Below are 15,749 nucleotides of genomic sequence, written 5' to 3' on the forward strand. Positions count from 1 at the left end.
GCCAGCTGGGTGACCTTCTATCAATCGCTAGGTGATGGTGAGTTCTAGTTCCTCCTTAGACATGAAAGCCAGCTAGGTGACCTTCTGCCAACCACTATGTGACAGTGAGTTCTAGTCCTGCCTTATGCATGAAAGCCAGCTGGGTGACTTTTTGCCAATCGCTAGGTGACAGTGAGTTCTAGTCCTGCCTTCGGCATGCAAGCCAGCTGGGTGACCTTCTGCTAACCACTAGATGACGGTGAGTTCTAGTCCCTCCTTAAGCAGGAAAGCCAGCTGGGTGACTTTTGAGTCAGTGCCTCTCTCTCAGCCCAGCCCACCTCACAGGATTGTTGCTGTGGGGAAGACAGGAGGAGGAAGGTGTGTCGGATATGTTTGCCACCTTGAGCTATTTATATATATATATTAAAAATAAATAACAAAAGGCGGGATACAAAACAAATAAAACCCATCCTTTCGCCCTCTCTGATTCCTTCTCCGTCCTTTGGGTAAGAGATCTGGGTTGGCTTGCGCCCAGTCTCTGGATGACTTCTTTGCCCTCCCTTTCCACCACCCCCCCCTTCCCAAGGGACCAGCTGGGAACCTGTGTGGCTGACGGTTGGCAAATGTGCCTTGAATTATTTAGTTTATTTGTTTACAGACAGAATGTCATCTCAGATTTTTTCCCCCCTCTCTCTGGCTCAGGAAGAGGAAGAAAGAAAAGAAAAAAACGGGGAGGTAGGAACCCAAATGCCAGCTAGATCAAGTCCCTTGTTTGCTCAATCTTTCCCCATGTCTGTTTGAAAAACATCTATCTTTTATTTATTTTTTATTCATTGGTATCTCTCCTTTATTATTTTTACGAATAACTCAAGGTGGCAAATGTATCTAATACTCCTTCCTCCTCCTATTTGCTCCATAACAACAACCCTGTGAGGTGGAATTGGGCTGAGACAGGGGGACTGGCCCAAAGTCACCCAGCTGACTTTCATGGTTAGGCAGGACTAGAACTCGCCGTCTCCTGGTGATTGGCCCAGAGTCACCCAGCCAGCTTTATGCCTAAGGTGGGACTAGAACTCATCAACTCCTGGTGATTGGTACAAAGTCACCCAGCAGGTTTGTATTGCCTAAGGCAAGACTAGAACTCACCATCTCCTGGTGATTGGCCCGAAGTTACCTAGCCAGTTTTCATGCTTTAAAGGTAGAACTAGAACTCACCGTCTCCTGGTGATTGGCCCGAAGTCACCTAGCTGGCTTTCATGGCTAAGATGGGACTAGAACTCCCCGTCTCCTGGTGATTGGCCCAAAATCACCCAGCCAGCTTTATGCCTAAGGTGCGACTGGAACTCGCCAACTCCTGGTGATTGGCCCAAAGTCGCCCAGCTGGTTTTTATGCCTAAGGCAGGACTAGAATTCACGTCTCCCGCTTTCCAGCCTGGTGCGTTCACCACTAGACCAAACTGGCACCTTCATAATGCCTCCCTCTGGATTGTTTGCACGGGGGCCCAACCACCTGCTACTTTTAAGTCAGATAGATCTCTTTTGGATAAGTTCAATCCTTAAAGGGCTAGGATCATTCTTTGCCACCTCTGGGTATACCCTGGCACATGTGCGCGCGGAGCCGTTTACAGAACCAGCAGCTGCCAAAGATGTTTCTGCTTTTATCTATGCTTGCTTGTAAGAAAAGACCCGCGAATTCCCTCCCGAAGATGTGTGGTCTGTGCACAGGTTGCTAAATAAGCAGGTAACCTAATGCCCGCATGCCACGGATTTCGCGTCACGCACTCAAAGCTGCCTCCGAGCACAGCCGTCCGCCAGCGAAGAGCAGGTTCTTATTCAAGATCCTGCTCGCCTTCCCTCGTAAAACCGAGACAATAAATCCCAACCAGAGAAATGCAAACATGTGCCAACTCGTGGCAGGGGGCGCTGAGATGAAATACAGACATCCAGAAGGCCAGGCTCAGTTGGCAAAGAACCTTTTAAACCTTGGCCTGGCATCCTTTGTTGCCCACCGTTAATATTGCCCTCCTCTTAACGTGCGCGAGAAGCAACGTTTTTACGGCTGTGGAAAAGATGGTGTGATTCCCAATTTTGTTTTTGTTTTTTTAAAATAGCATGGACATTTTGGAGCATGTTTTGACGTTTATGTGAATGAGAGAATGGATCTACCTGCATGACTAGAATTAAACAAGCCAACTTGTTGTTTTGCAGAGCTGTACAAAATCAGGGTTGAGTTTAGGGCGCCATTAATTTCTGGGAGGCGTAGATAACTTACAGTCTTGTGGTCACGTGATCAAAATTCAGACCAGTGGTGGGTTTCGAAATTTTTTACTACCGGTTCTGTGGGCGTGGCTTGGTGGGCGTGGCATGGCTTGGTGGGAGTGGCAGGGGAAGGTTACTGCAAAATCCCCATTTCTTCCCGATCAGCTGGGACTTGGGAGGCAGAGAATAGATGGGGGCCAGTCAGAATTTTTACTACCAGTTCTCTGAATTACTCAAAATTTCCGCTACCGGTTCACCAGAACTGGTCAGAACCTGCTGAAACCCACCTCTGATTCAGACGCTTGGCAACTGGCATGTACTTATGACGGTTGCGGTGTCCCGGATCACGTGATCAACTTTTTGCGACCTTTTGACCAATAGGGAACCCAGATTCACTTAACAACCATATCACTAACTTAGCAACTACACAGTAATTCGCTCAACAACTGTGGTGGGAAATTTTTTAAAACTGGGAGAAACTCGCTTAACAACCGCCTTGCTTTGCAATGGAAAAGGTGGTCGTAAGTCTAGGAAGACCTAGGGGGTGGAAAAACAGAAAATACACCCTTAATTTACGATATGTTTGCAAAATAGTTGATGGTGCCACCAAATCATCACCAAAGAGAGAGTCAAGCTATTCTCCGAAGCACTTGAGGGGGGCAGGACAAGAAGCAACGGGTGGAAACTCATCAAGGAGAGAAGCAATTTAGAACTAAGGAGGAATTTCCTGACAGTCAGAACAATTAATTAGTGGAACAACTTGCCTGCAGAAGTTGTGAATGCTCCAACACTGGAAGTTTTTAAGAAGATGTTGAGTAACCATTTGTCTGAAGTGGTGTAGGGTTTCCTGCCTAAGCAGGGGTTGGACTAGAAGACCTCCAAGGTCCCTTCCAACTCTGTTATTCTATTGTTCTATTGAATTGGAAAAGTCTTATTTTGCAGAGGTTTTTTGAATGTATGTGGAGAGAGTCTCAAAGGCGCCAAGGAGTTGTGACCCCTTGCCTTGGGGGCAGAGAGAAAAAAGACATTTAAGGCTTCGTCCACCTCTTCTAAATGCATGTGGGCACCATATTTTTTGGATATACTTCTCCACACACACACAAAAGCCATAATCCAGATCCTAGAAAGTTTGGTCACCAAGGGAAAGTAGAGAGCATGAGGGCGGCCTACCTTGAAGGCAAGAAGCTGGAGAGGTGGAAAAAAAGGTTCAGATGAGGCCCACCATGGGACATGGCCTTCACCCAGAAGTTCCCTTAGATAGCCAGTTGAAGCTGCAAAAGGAACATCAGCTTGGCCCAGATGTCCTTCTTAATTCATCAGAGATGAATCCAAGGGCTGGGAAAGCTTTATTCATTTCCGCATGGCCTATATGGTATATTTTCTGAAGAAGCTGAGCTTCTCCAAAGCAAAGAAATCATCTTGAGGGTTTGGCTGTCCTCCATCAGTTCTCCTGAAAGACGATGGATGAGAAGTTGACCCTTCTGTCCAAGGAGAACTTTGGAGAAAGGCTTTTGAGGGGAAGTGAGGTTCCATGCGTGACAATGTGGTGGAGATGGTTGTCCTATTTTTTCATGGCACGATTGTTTCCTCAAGTTTCCCTTTAGTAGAAGATCTCAAGAAGGAACTGTTCCCATTGAGAACATGCTGCTTCTGTCCAGGCCACGGGTCTGCAACATTAAATACTCTAAGAGTGATTTAGACCTGTTTCCCACAGAAAAGAAAACACCGGGAGCCACAAAATCTGGATGGGCGTGGCCATCTCGATGTCACTCACTTATACCAGTCACATGAACCCCCCCCCCAGCCACACCTACCCAGCCGGTAATTAGGGCAGAGAATGAGAATTAGGGAATTCTGATCAGACAGAAAGATTGGATGGAGACCGTCAAACATTTTACTATTTAGAGTATGTTTTCCTTCCAAGGAGTTGAGCTAACAGGTGTGGTTCCTCATTCCAGGTACTCCAAGCATACAGTTGTAGCCTCATAACCTGATGAATATTAGGTTAACATTATGCTTCCCTAGAGACTGAGCCACATTTTTCTGTATCCTACCTGGAAATGACACGACCGAACTGTGAAATTGTTCAATGCAACGTAGGTCTCTTCGGGAACGCTGAAGGTAGTCTACTTCTCGGTGGAGAAAATGGATTTCTTGAAGACTGTTGAGACAGGAGTCTGAAATTACTCATCGGCAGTGCCAAGCAAGCCAGCAAACACAGAGCTTGCAAATTGGTTACCTAGTAAACGTTGTTTATTAAGTTATTGCGTCTAATTATTGCTAATATTGGGGGAAGGAGAAAAACCTTCTAGCATTAAGTGCTAATTTTAAACATCTTGGCGAGGAAAGGGAGGGGATTTTTCTACAGCCGTGGAATTGATGCTATTTTTTTTTCCCTCTGGCAAAGCACAGGGGGAAAGGAGGAGAAGGGAATTTAGAGGAGGGGGCTCTGGAGCATTCCTGGAATAAGTGGGAGGAGTGTGTGTGTGAGGTGGTCTCGGCTGTCTCAGATTGTTCCCTGGAGATTTAACTCCCGATCTTTGAAATTAGTGCTACGCAGGGAAAAAATATCCTACGTTTTTTCCCCCCACTGTTTTAACGAGCGTTTATTGGTTCCCCTGAAAGGAGAAGCCATTTTAGTTACGAGGGGCTCCCCTCATCCTTCTGCAGGTAATCATCTACGGAAAACCATTCGTTTAGCGACGGTTCAAAGGTATAACGGCACAGAGAAAGTGACTTATGACCGTTTTTTCCACATTTACGTCCGTTGCAGCATTCCCATGATCATGTGATCAAAATTCGGCTCTTGGCAACTGGCATGTACTTATGACGGTTGCGGTGTGCTTTTGGGGACCTTCCGAGAAGCAAGGTGAATGGGGAAGCCAGGTTCACTTAAGAACCGTGCTACTAACTTCACAACTGGGGTGATTCACTTCTCTGTGGTCGTAAGCCAAGGACTCAGTTCTAAAGAAGGACTTCATCAAATGGTGTAGGGCAGGAGTGAAATTCAAAATTTTTCCTTACCCGTTCTGTGGGTGTGGCTTGGTGGGCATGGTAGGGGAAGGATACTGCAAAATCTCCATTCCCTGTTAAAACTGTTAAATCCCATAGGACTTTTTCAGACGTGAATGGGATAGAACTACAATAAACTCTACGCCAACAAGTAGCCTCTTCTTTCTGATGTCACCAAGACTGGATAGTCATAAGCAGGACACGGTGAATCCGGAGCGATCCAGACAGTTTCAGTGGGATAAAATAAATATTTAAGCTAACATGGTCCATGATGTTAGGAATAAGCAGATGCATTCAGCACCTTGGACAGAGAAGGTCCCATAGAGAATTCTCCATCACCGTTGAGCCCAACATTTTTGTCGCTAAGCAAGACACCATCACTCGCTTTTTCAGTGCTGTTGTAACTGCGAATGGTCACTAAACAAATGTTTGTAAGTCGAGGATTAACCTGTGTTTTTACAAAGAACCCATCGGAAGTGCTGCCTCGTCTTTTAAAATTTTAATTAGGCAAAATCTGTGGGTTCAAGGCACATGGGGATGTTGAAAGGCAAGGTAGAACGTGATAATGCTTGGAAATGATTTCCTTTCACACACACACAAAAAAAACTGTTCCTTCCATATTATTTACAAATATTTTCATAGCACCCTTTGATTATATTCCCAGGCTGGTTTATTCCAAGAAGAAAACAATTAAAATGTAAATACCAACGAGAGAGAGGGAGAGAAGATAACGAGGAGAGGGAAGAGCAGAGAACAAAAAAAGCCCCAAAAAACAATTCAGCTTCAAGACAGAAAAAAATTATGAAAATCTTAGAGACAGGGCACAGGCCAAAAACTGCATATAAATAAGAGGGGAAAATTAAAATAAGTGTTTTACACGATGACTGAAGGGTTTTAAAGCAGCAATCCTGTAGCCCCACCAAGGATACCAAGGGGGGGGGAATGCAAAGGCGGAAGGGAGGGAGGGAGGGAGGATTAAGAGAGAGAAAATAGGGAAGACTGAAAGAGAAACATTATGGGAAGAAAGGAAGGGAGGAAGGAAGGAAGGAAGGAGGGAGGGAGGGGAGGGAGGGAGGGAGGAAGAAAAGATTAAGAGAAAAAATATGGAAGATTGAAAGAGAAACATGGGAAGGAAGGAAGGAGGGAGGGAGGGAGGGAAGGAGAAAGGAATGATTAAAAGAGAAAAAATATGGAAGATTGAAAGAGAAAATTATGAGAAGGGAGGGAGGGATGGAGGGAGGGAGGAAGAAAGGAAGGAAGCAAAGAAAGATTAAGAGAGAGAAAACATGGAAATTGAAAGAAACATTATGAGAAGGAAGGAAGGAAGGAAGGAAGGAAGGAAGGAAGGAAGCAAAGAAAGATTAAGAGAGAGAAAACATGGAAATTGAAAGAGAAATATTGTGGGAAGGAAGGAAGGAAAGATTAAGAGAGAGAAAACATGGAAATTGAAAGAGAAGCATTATGAGAAGGAAGGAAGGAAGGAAGGAAGGAAGGAAGGAAGGAAGGAAGGAAGGAAGGAAGGAAGGAAGGAATTTTGGAAACCACTAAGGCAATGTAAACTGGTGCTGTCAGACTGTCACACAGCCAGCCCATCCATGCTCCTAATTTCCTCCTATCCTTGACAGTGAGTTACAATGCTGTAATCAAATAGCTAACTAGCTGTTCATTCAGACATTCAGAATTGCTTGCCCCATCCCTCTGCTTAACAGCGGAGCTAAGACACCCACTCACCCCTGTACCGGGAGGCCGAAGTTCCTTGAAGGGTTATTTCTACATATACAAAGGTGACCCAGGGCACTCCCTCCCCGAGAGAGAGAGAGAGGGAGAGAGAGAGAGAGAGAGAGAGAGAGGGAGGGAGAGAAAGAGAGAGAGAGAGAATTATTGGTACATTCCACATGGATGCGCCGACCCCAAATTTATTTCCACTGAAGTCAAAGCACTATTGATTTTGATGGCGTTGACTTTTGGGCAAACCTTCTTAGAGATTGCTTCGCGTCTACTGATCAAAGATAATCATAAAACAGAATTTCTCGAGTTGGAGGAAATTGCTTTTTGTTCAAACAACCATCTGGGCCCAATAATGGAAGGAAAGCACTGGGGGACCGGGGGGGTGGCAGCTGCTCTGCTACTCTCTTGAGCCTTTGAGGAAGGTGACCCAACCTGGCTTATCTCAGTCGAGTGAGTATATTGACAAATTTGGGGATAGATTCAAGTCTGAAAGCCCAGGAACAGAAGGACAAGCAGACAAACTCCTGGATAGGCAGGGCTGAAAGTGAGCGACGTGTGTTTAGCTCCCAGGAAAGAAGATTACGCACGGGGAGAAAGCTATTCAAATATTGAATGGGATAAGAACTTGCTAATAAGGTCAAAATGCTTAAAAGATTTGCATCGCTTCATCCCAAGAAGCTTAGAGCGATGATGCAGCCCAAACATGGGGAAAACAAACTTACCGGTAGTTTGTTTGACCCTCTTCTGAAAATGCTGGATTACAATTTAGCCTTTGGCCACCACACTATAAAAAAGATGTGGAGACTCTAGAAAGAGTGCAGAGAAGAGCAACCAGGATGATGAGGGGACTGGAGGCTCAAACAGACGATGAACGGTTGCAGGAACTGGGCATGGCTAGTCTATGAAGAGAAGGACCAGGGGAGACATGAGAGCAGTCTTCCAATATCTCAGGGGCTGCCCCAAAGAAGAGGGAGTCAAGCTATTCTCCAAAGCCCCTGAAGGCAGGACAAGGAATAATGGATGGAAACTGACCAAGGAGAGATTCAGCCTGGAAATAAGGAGAAATTTTCTGACAGTGAGAACAATCAACCCATGGAAGAGAGTTGCCTTCAGAAGTTGTGGGAGCTTCATCACTTGAGACGTTCAAGAAAAGATTGGACTGCCATCTGTCAGAATAGGGTCTCCTGCTTGAGCAGGGGGTTGGACTAGATGACCTATAAGGTCCCTTCCAACTCTGTTAATCTGTTAAAGACATTTGAAATTCTAGGGTTCATGGCTGACACTGTAGGTAATCCTTGGCTGACAACGGTTTGTTTTGTGACCATTCAAAGTTACAATAGCACCAGTTTTCACACCTACGACCATCCCTAGGGACACGGGATCGAAATCTGGATGCTTGGAACTGGTATGTATTGAATATGGTTGTTTTTGCAACAAGCACAGTCAGATGCACTTAGCAACCGTGTTTCTAACATGCCGGCCTCGGTGGCGCAGTGGTTAGAGTGCGGTATTGCAGGCTACTTCTGCTGACTGCCAGCTGACTGCAATTTGGCAGTTCGAATCTCACTAGGCTCAAGGTTGACTCAGCCTTCCATCGTTCTGAGGTTGGTAAAACGAGGACCCAAATTGTTGGGGGGACAATAGGCTGACTCTGTAAACCGCTTAGAGAGGGCTGTAAAGCATTGTGAAGTGGTATATAAATCTAAGTGCTATTGCTATTAACAACTGCAGTAACTCACTTAACAACTATGCCTCATAAAATGGGGCAAATTTCAATATCTGTAGCATCTTTTCTTCTTTGGTATCTGGAAATGCTTTCACTGGGGATGATTGATGGTTACGCAAGTCAAAACTAGGGTGTCCCAAAGGCACTTCTGAAGAGCTGAAGAAGCTTCTTGGATGAGAAGCGAAACAACTTCAAAGAAAAACAAAGTCCAGTCGCCTTTTGAAAAAGCCCCTTTGGGACAACTATGATCTGGATGACCGAGAATCTCCATAGAAACTAAAACTATGTTCTTTACTCTTCCCCCTTCAGTTGCCTGGAGGTGATTTTTAAGTTTCCTTAGGCGATCAGCTAGGTTGCTCATAAAAAAACATCTCGACAAAGAGGTTGTCAAAGAAGGAGCCAGAAGTCCTATTTGGGACAATTGCTGGTTTGCAGGACAGTTCTGTAGAATATAGAATCCTAGGGTTAGAAGGGATCTTGGAGGTCTTCTAGTCCAGCCCCTTGTTCAAGGCAGGAGATCTCATACCATACCATCCTAGTCCAGTCTCTTCTTGAAAACCTCCAGTGATGGAGCACCCATAACTTCTGTTCCAGTCCTTACTTGTTCTCAATCTCAGGACATTTCTTCTTACTTCTAGATTGAATCTCTCTTTAGCAAGCTTCCACTCAGGACTTCACACAATACGCCTACTTTTTCCCCCTCTCAAATTAACCCACTTATTGTGCTTTTTAAAATGCCCTTTCCTTAATGCACAAAGCAATTGCATTTGCATCGGTTTGAATTGCGAACCATTAAATTTACCAGTTGTGGATTCGGGCATTATCAGCATTGCAATGCAGATAAAGGGATATTCAAATGTAAATTGGGAAATTAAAAAAAAGAAAAGAAAAGAAATCTGCCACAGTCACATCGAAAAAGGAAAGTAATATCTCCTGGGTGGATCTGAAAAAAGTAAAACAAAATTGGCTGGGGCTCACCAATCTAGAATTAAGGAGAAATATCCTGACAGTGAGAGACAGTTCCCACCTTCTTCACACGTTGCTTCATGAATGGCCTTTTCTTCTTTAGATGTCCCCACCTCCCCTTTTTTCAGGATATCTTCAATACAGATAAGTCCTTGACATACAACCACGATTGCCACCCTACAGTTGTTAGATGAGTAACAGGGTTGTCCGGTGAATCGGCCTTCCCCATTGATTTTGCTTGTCAGAAGGTCACCAAAGGGGGGGTCACATGACCCCAGGACATCCATCATAAATCTGAGTCAGTTGCCAAGAATCTGAATTTTGATCACGTTGACCACATGGATGCTGCAATGGTCATTAAGTGGGAAAAACAGCCATAAGTCTGTTTTTCCAGTGCTGTTGCAACTTTGAATGGTCACTTAAATGAACTGTTGTAAATTGAGGACTACCTGTACTATATAGCTCTCTCCATCTCACCCTTCCTCTTGAATCATTCGCTCTTCCTTCCTAGCTTTGCCTTGCATTCCTTCCTCATTCAGTCATTTATTAACCCAACCCAACCCAACTCAACCCTACCCTACCCAACCCAACCCAACCCCATTCAATCCAACTCAACTCAATTCAAACCAACCCAACTCAACTCAACTCAAATCAACCCAACCCAACCCAACCCAACCCAACTCCACTCCACTCAACCCAACTCAACTCAACCCAACCCAACCCCACTCAAGCCAACCCAATCCCACTCAACCCAACTCAACTCAACTCAACCCAAACCAACACAACACAACCAAACACAACACAACCAAACACAACCAAATCCCACTCAACCCTCTCATAGCTTTGTACCTTTCACTCATGTTTCTATTTGATCCTCATTCTGGACCCAGTCTCCTTTTTATTCCACACACATATCCCAAGTCTCTCCCTTCCCACCCCAAAATTCAACTTTTAAAATTCAATTTTTATGTTCTTCCTCACCTAGGCAGCAAATATAACCAGCACCGTTTCCCAAAATAAACCGCAAGTGGTCCAGATTTCTGTGTTGTTGAGTTTCTGATCATCCAGCGGCCAGCCGCTTTTTGCAAGAGAGAGGACTGCTCTCGTCCATCGCTACCTTAATCTTGATGTAATTTGCACTTAACGGTTCTTCTTGGCAAGCTGTCCCATCATCTCCTAATAAACATCTCAGCCTCGCTTGTGTTCTGGTAAAAAAACATAAGCAAGTCATCAGCCGCCGGTAACTTGGCTACAGTCTGCACCTCGACAGCTGGCTGGCAGGCAGGGAAAATAGACTGCCATATCAGTCCTAATAGCTGATCGTTTACATCCAAATGAAAGCAAAATGGCTTTGGAAATCCCAGGCCCTCTCCCCACCCAGGCTAATTTTAATCTTCCCTGCGATGCGATGCTTCCTGATCACAAATAAATAATTGGATTTTTTTTTTCCTCGTGCATTGCACAGCTTGGTTTATAGATTCGGTCTGCTGTTGGCACTAAAGCAAAGAACTCTCTTTGCTTTGGGTTTACTATTGCAGAAGCCAAGGCTTCATGTCAGGTTCAAAAGAAGCCACGGTTGATCACAGATCACGGAACATAAGAGTAATAGAGCTGGAAGGGACCTTGGAGGTCTTCTAGTCCAACCCCCTGCTCGAGTAGGAAACCCCATTGTGAGGGTTCTGACGGATGCCCTAATTAAATCATGAGCCTCGAGCCAAGCTTCAAAAGAAATCCAGTTTTTTATTAGGAGCTTCATGTCAGCACATTCCCAAGTGAAGCCAGCTCTGACCCTATATAATTTACGCTCCAATTATGACAGTGTTTCCCCTTCCCCTCAGGGTGTGTCATCAATCACATTAGCCAACGGAGCAATTTCATGAGTTGTAGACGTCACTCCCCTCTGGCTGCTGTGGGTAACCCTGGGATACAGCCTTGAGAGAGATAAGCATGGAATGTGCATGTCTTTGGCTGCCATGCTGTTTCGCTGGTTTCCCATCACCCCTTGGCCTATGGCAACTCGAAAGCAGGCCAGGGATGCTTTGCGAGTTGACACTCATACCATTTCAGACAAATGGCTGTCCAGTCTTTTCTTAAAAACCTCCAGTGATGGGGCACCCACAACTTCTGAAGGCAAGTTTTCCCACTGATTAATTGTCCTCACTGTTAGGAAGTTTCTCCTTAATTCCTGGTTGCTTCTCTCCTTGATTCATTTCCATCCATTGCTACTTGTCCTGCCCTCAGGTGCTTTTGAGGATAGGTGGACCCCTTGTCTTTATAGGAGCCCCTCCAATATTGGAACACTTGCTATTGTCTCCCCTAGTCCTTCTTTTCACTAGAGTAGACATGCCCAGTTCCTGCAACCGTTCTTCTTATAGCCTCCAGTCCCCTAATCCTCTTTGTTGCTCTTCTCTGCACTCTTTCTAGAGTCTCCACATCTTTTTTATATTCTGGTGACCGGAACTGGATGTAGTATTCCAAGTGTGGTTTTACTTTGTAAAGTGGTAGTAAGAACTTCACGTGGTCTTGATTCTATCCCTCTGTTAATGCAGCCCAAGACTGGGTTAGTTTTTTTAGGCTTATGCAGCATACTCCTGCCTCATCTTTAAGTGATTGTCCAGTAGAAGTCAAAAGATGCTTCTCACAGTTACTGGCGTTAAGCCAAGGTTTACCTTATGCATTGCTGATGTCAGCCTTAGACGCGCAACCCAACCTACGGCTGGTATCCCCTCCCGCTTCTGGTTCTTCCATCTCCTGGAAGAGAAGATAATTGGTTTAACTTCAGAGATGTCTCGGTTATCAGTCTTGGCATCTTCGGTCGGGAGGAGAACACAAATTACAAAAATAAAATAAAATTAAAAAATGACAGTACAAGCACCACGGCTGCTTTCACAGAACCTGCCAAGAGAAGAGCTCCTTCTCATTGAGACTAGAGGTCCTTCCCTTCGGTGGGTTTTGAGGACGGCCCTTTAGTTTAGCGTTGGCCCTTCGGTTTAAGGGGTGCTATGACCTGTCCCTTTTCTGCGGCACGCTTCCCATATCAAGGACATAACTTGGGAAGGGTGGGGAAGACGGCTTCCGCTTCCTCCCTCCCCTCCTTTCCTAAGGAGCTTATTGCTGAAGTCATCTTAATGCAAATGGTGGCGGGGGTGGCAAAGAGAGAAGGCTTGAAGGGAGACGTCAATCGAAGCAGATTTGCACGGAGACACCACGATGGAAAGGAGGAGAAAGCCATGGAAGGAAAGGAGGAGAAGAGCCCAGGTTTTTTTTGTTTTGTTTTTTGCAGAAGTAGCAAGACAGGAAAGGATTGGCTTTGTTTTCCCAGAGAGGAACCTGTCTTGGGTTGCATCTTGGCAAAGATGCAGCCTTCTCTTCTAGGTCTTCAAAAACAGCTGCATTGAAAATCAGAAAGCACCCCAGCCTCTCCGGAGGAAATACAACGGAAAATGTGCAGCCACACGGAAGGAAGGAGCCGAACAACAGAAAACAGAGGGAAGGAACAGGGTGGTCCCCGATTTGAGAAACCCAAAGCAGCAGAGAACTCAAGGAGATGCAACTGAGTTCAGAGCACTAGCCGAAGGTGTAAAAACCGAACAGAAAGTTGGAAGGGACCTTGGAGGTCTTCTAGTCCAACCCCCTGCTTAAGCAGATAACTGTATACCATTTTCTCCAGAAATTTCTCCTTAGTTCCAGGTTGCTTCTCTCCTGGATTAGTTCCCGTCCATTGTTTCTTGTCCTTCTGGTGCTTTGGAGAATAGGTTGCCACCCCCCCCTCTTCTTTGTAGCAGCCCCTTAAATATTGGAACACTGCTGTCATGTCTCCCCGTTCCTTCTTTTCACTAGATTAGGCAAGGCCAATTCCTGCAATCGTCCTGTTGTGACCTAGGGTTTCTGAGTCCTTAAAACACACGAGTAGTCAAAAAAACCTCTTTTATTGCAACAGCTGTGAATTACGTTCATTCACAGCTGAGTCCCAATTAGTTGCAAAAAGTCCTTCAGGATAATCACCCACCTTTATTCCCCTTGACACGCTGCCAACGACCTACTTGGCAAAGCCACACAGAGTCCAGAATCAAACAGAGATGCTGACTGGGAACAGAATTAACAACGTTGCTTTCCTGCAAAGGGCCCACATGCCTTTGCTCCTCTTTCAAGCCTTATGAGAGGGGCCAATCATCTCCAGGCCTTACTCCCGAGTCGTCCCTTTTGTTTTAACTGTTCATGCCTTCTGGCAACTCTGCACATGTGCGCACTAGGAACAGGCTCCTACTGTTCCTCTGCCTCTCTGCTGCCCGACTCTGGAGGCTCCAGAGTCCGCGCATAACTCCCAGATGGCCTTGGCCCCATCTCTGCCTCCGACACAGAGCTCTCATCTGGGCCTTCCCCTGACTCCAGGACTGGCCCATGTTCCTCCCCAGCCTCCTCACTGTCCGACTCCGCTGCCAGCTCCACAGACTGCTGGCGGACCACAACACATCCTTCTTCTTCGTATGTTTTAGCTTCCAGCCCCCTAATCATCTTCGTTGCTCTTTTCCGCCCTGTTTCCAGAGTCACGACATCTTTTTAATACTGTGGTGAGCCGAAACGGTTGCAAATTACCGAGGCCTTATAAAGCGGCACTAACACTTCACGTGATCTTGATTCCATCCCTCTGTTAATGCAGCCTGGGACTGCGTTGGCTTTTTTGGCTGCTGCCCCACACGGCTGCCGAGCATTTTATATTCAGATGTTTGATCTTCAGAGTGGGGGAAAAAACCCAACAACCCATCATTGTTCCTCTGCCTTGGCCATGTTTGTTTCTTCAAACATCAAATTCAAAAGCCCACTCGTGACTTCCCGGCATTAAGCTTCATAAACGAAGAGGCCATTATCTATCGCAAAGAAGAGCGGCCAGCGAACTCCTCCGAATTGGGGCACAGCCACTCCAATTTCCTCCGATCATTAACGCTGAGCAGTGGTGTAACGCTTCTGTTGTTCTGAAGGAAGTATCCGATGCTTTGATTGCTAGGAAACTTCAAAAGCATTGCAATTAACACTTCTTCCTCAAAGAAGAAGCTTCGCTGGTTGTGATGTGCTGTGCACAAGCTGGAAAACCAGACCACAATATAAGCGCATTACTACCAGAGCAATAGCACTTAGACTTATATACCGCTTCACAGTGCTTTTACAGCCCTCTCTAAGCAGTTTATAGAGTCAGCCTATTGTCCCCAATAATCTGGGTCCTCATTTTATCCACCTCGGAAGGATGGAAGGCTGAGTCGACCTTGAGCCAGTCAGGATCGAACTCCTGGCAGTGGGCAGAGTTAGCCTGCAATACTGCATTCTAACCACTGTGGTACCAGGAAGGAGATGGAGAAAGGGAATAAGAGAGGGAGGGAGGGAAGGAGGAAGGAAGGAAGGAAGGAAGGAAGGAAGGAAGGAAGGAAGGAAGGAAGGAAGGAAGGAATAGCAATAGCACTTAGACTTATATACCGCTTTACAGTACTTTTACAGCCTCTCTAAGTGGTTTACAGAGTCAGCCTCTTGCCCCCAACAATCTGGGTCCTCATTTGACCCACCTCGGAAGGACGGAAGGCTGAGTCCATTTGAACCAGTCAGGATCAAACTCCAGACTGTGGACAACCATTTGTCGGAAGTGGTGTGTAGGGTTTCCTGCCTAAGCAGGGGGTTGGACTAGAAGATCTCCAAGGTCCCTTCCAACTCTGTTATTCTATTCAAGCCTATAGCTACTCACATATACATGTTTGTGCCTGTAAGCAGTGCGTGCACCTATTTGCATTAAGCCGCCTTGCTAGGCTACCTGAGCTCAACTTGTTCTTCTCAGCATCCGTTGGACTGCAACTCTGATGGTTTCTCCTCCCAAGAAATTATGGGAGTAGTGACTGCACAATGCCCAAGTCTGGTTCAGTTCTGTGAAGAGAGGGCAGCTTGATTGAACGCCGTTCCTCAAGACGGCCCCCGAATCCATCTCCTGTGGTGCTTTCAACCCTAACCAGCAGTTTCCCAGCTTTGTAAGAAGTTGTAAATCAAGTGTACTTACTATCCTACCGGGTTGCAGAACCATCCATCACTCCTCTTCCAT

At 45.8% G+C, this 15,749-nt stretch overlaps 1 protein-coding gene across 1 annotated transcript in view; it reads left to right on the top strand.

Moving 5' to 3' along the window:
- Positions 1-15,749, top strand: part of FIBCD1 (fibrinogen C domain containing 1) — a 45,187-nt gene that overhangs the window by 1,730 nt on the left and 27,708 nt on the right. The gene's annotated exons all lie outside the window — the stretch shown is intronic.

Source organism: Pantherophis guttatus, chromosome 16 (assembly GCF_059756535.1).
Source record: "Pantherophis guttatus breed Tessera chromosome 16, ASM5975653v1, whole genome shotgun sequence".
Classification (NCBI taxonomy): Eukaryota; Metazoa; Chordata; class Lepidosauria; order Squamata; family Colubridae; genus Pantherophis; species Pantherophis guttatus.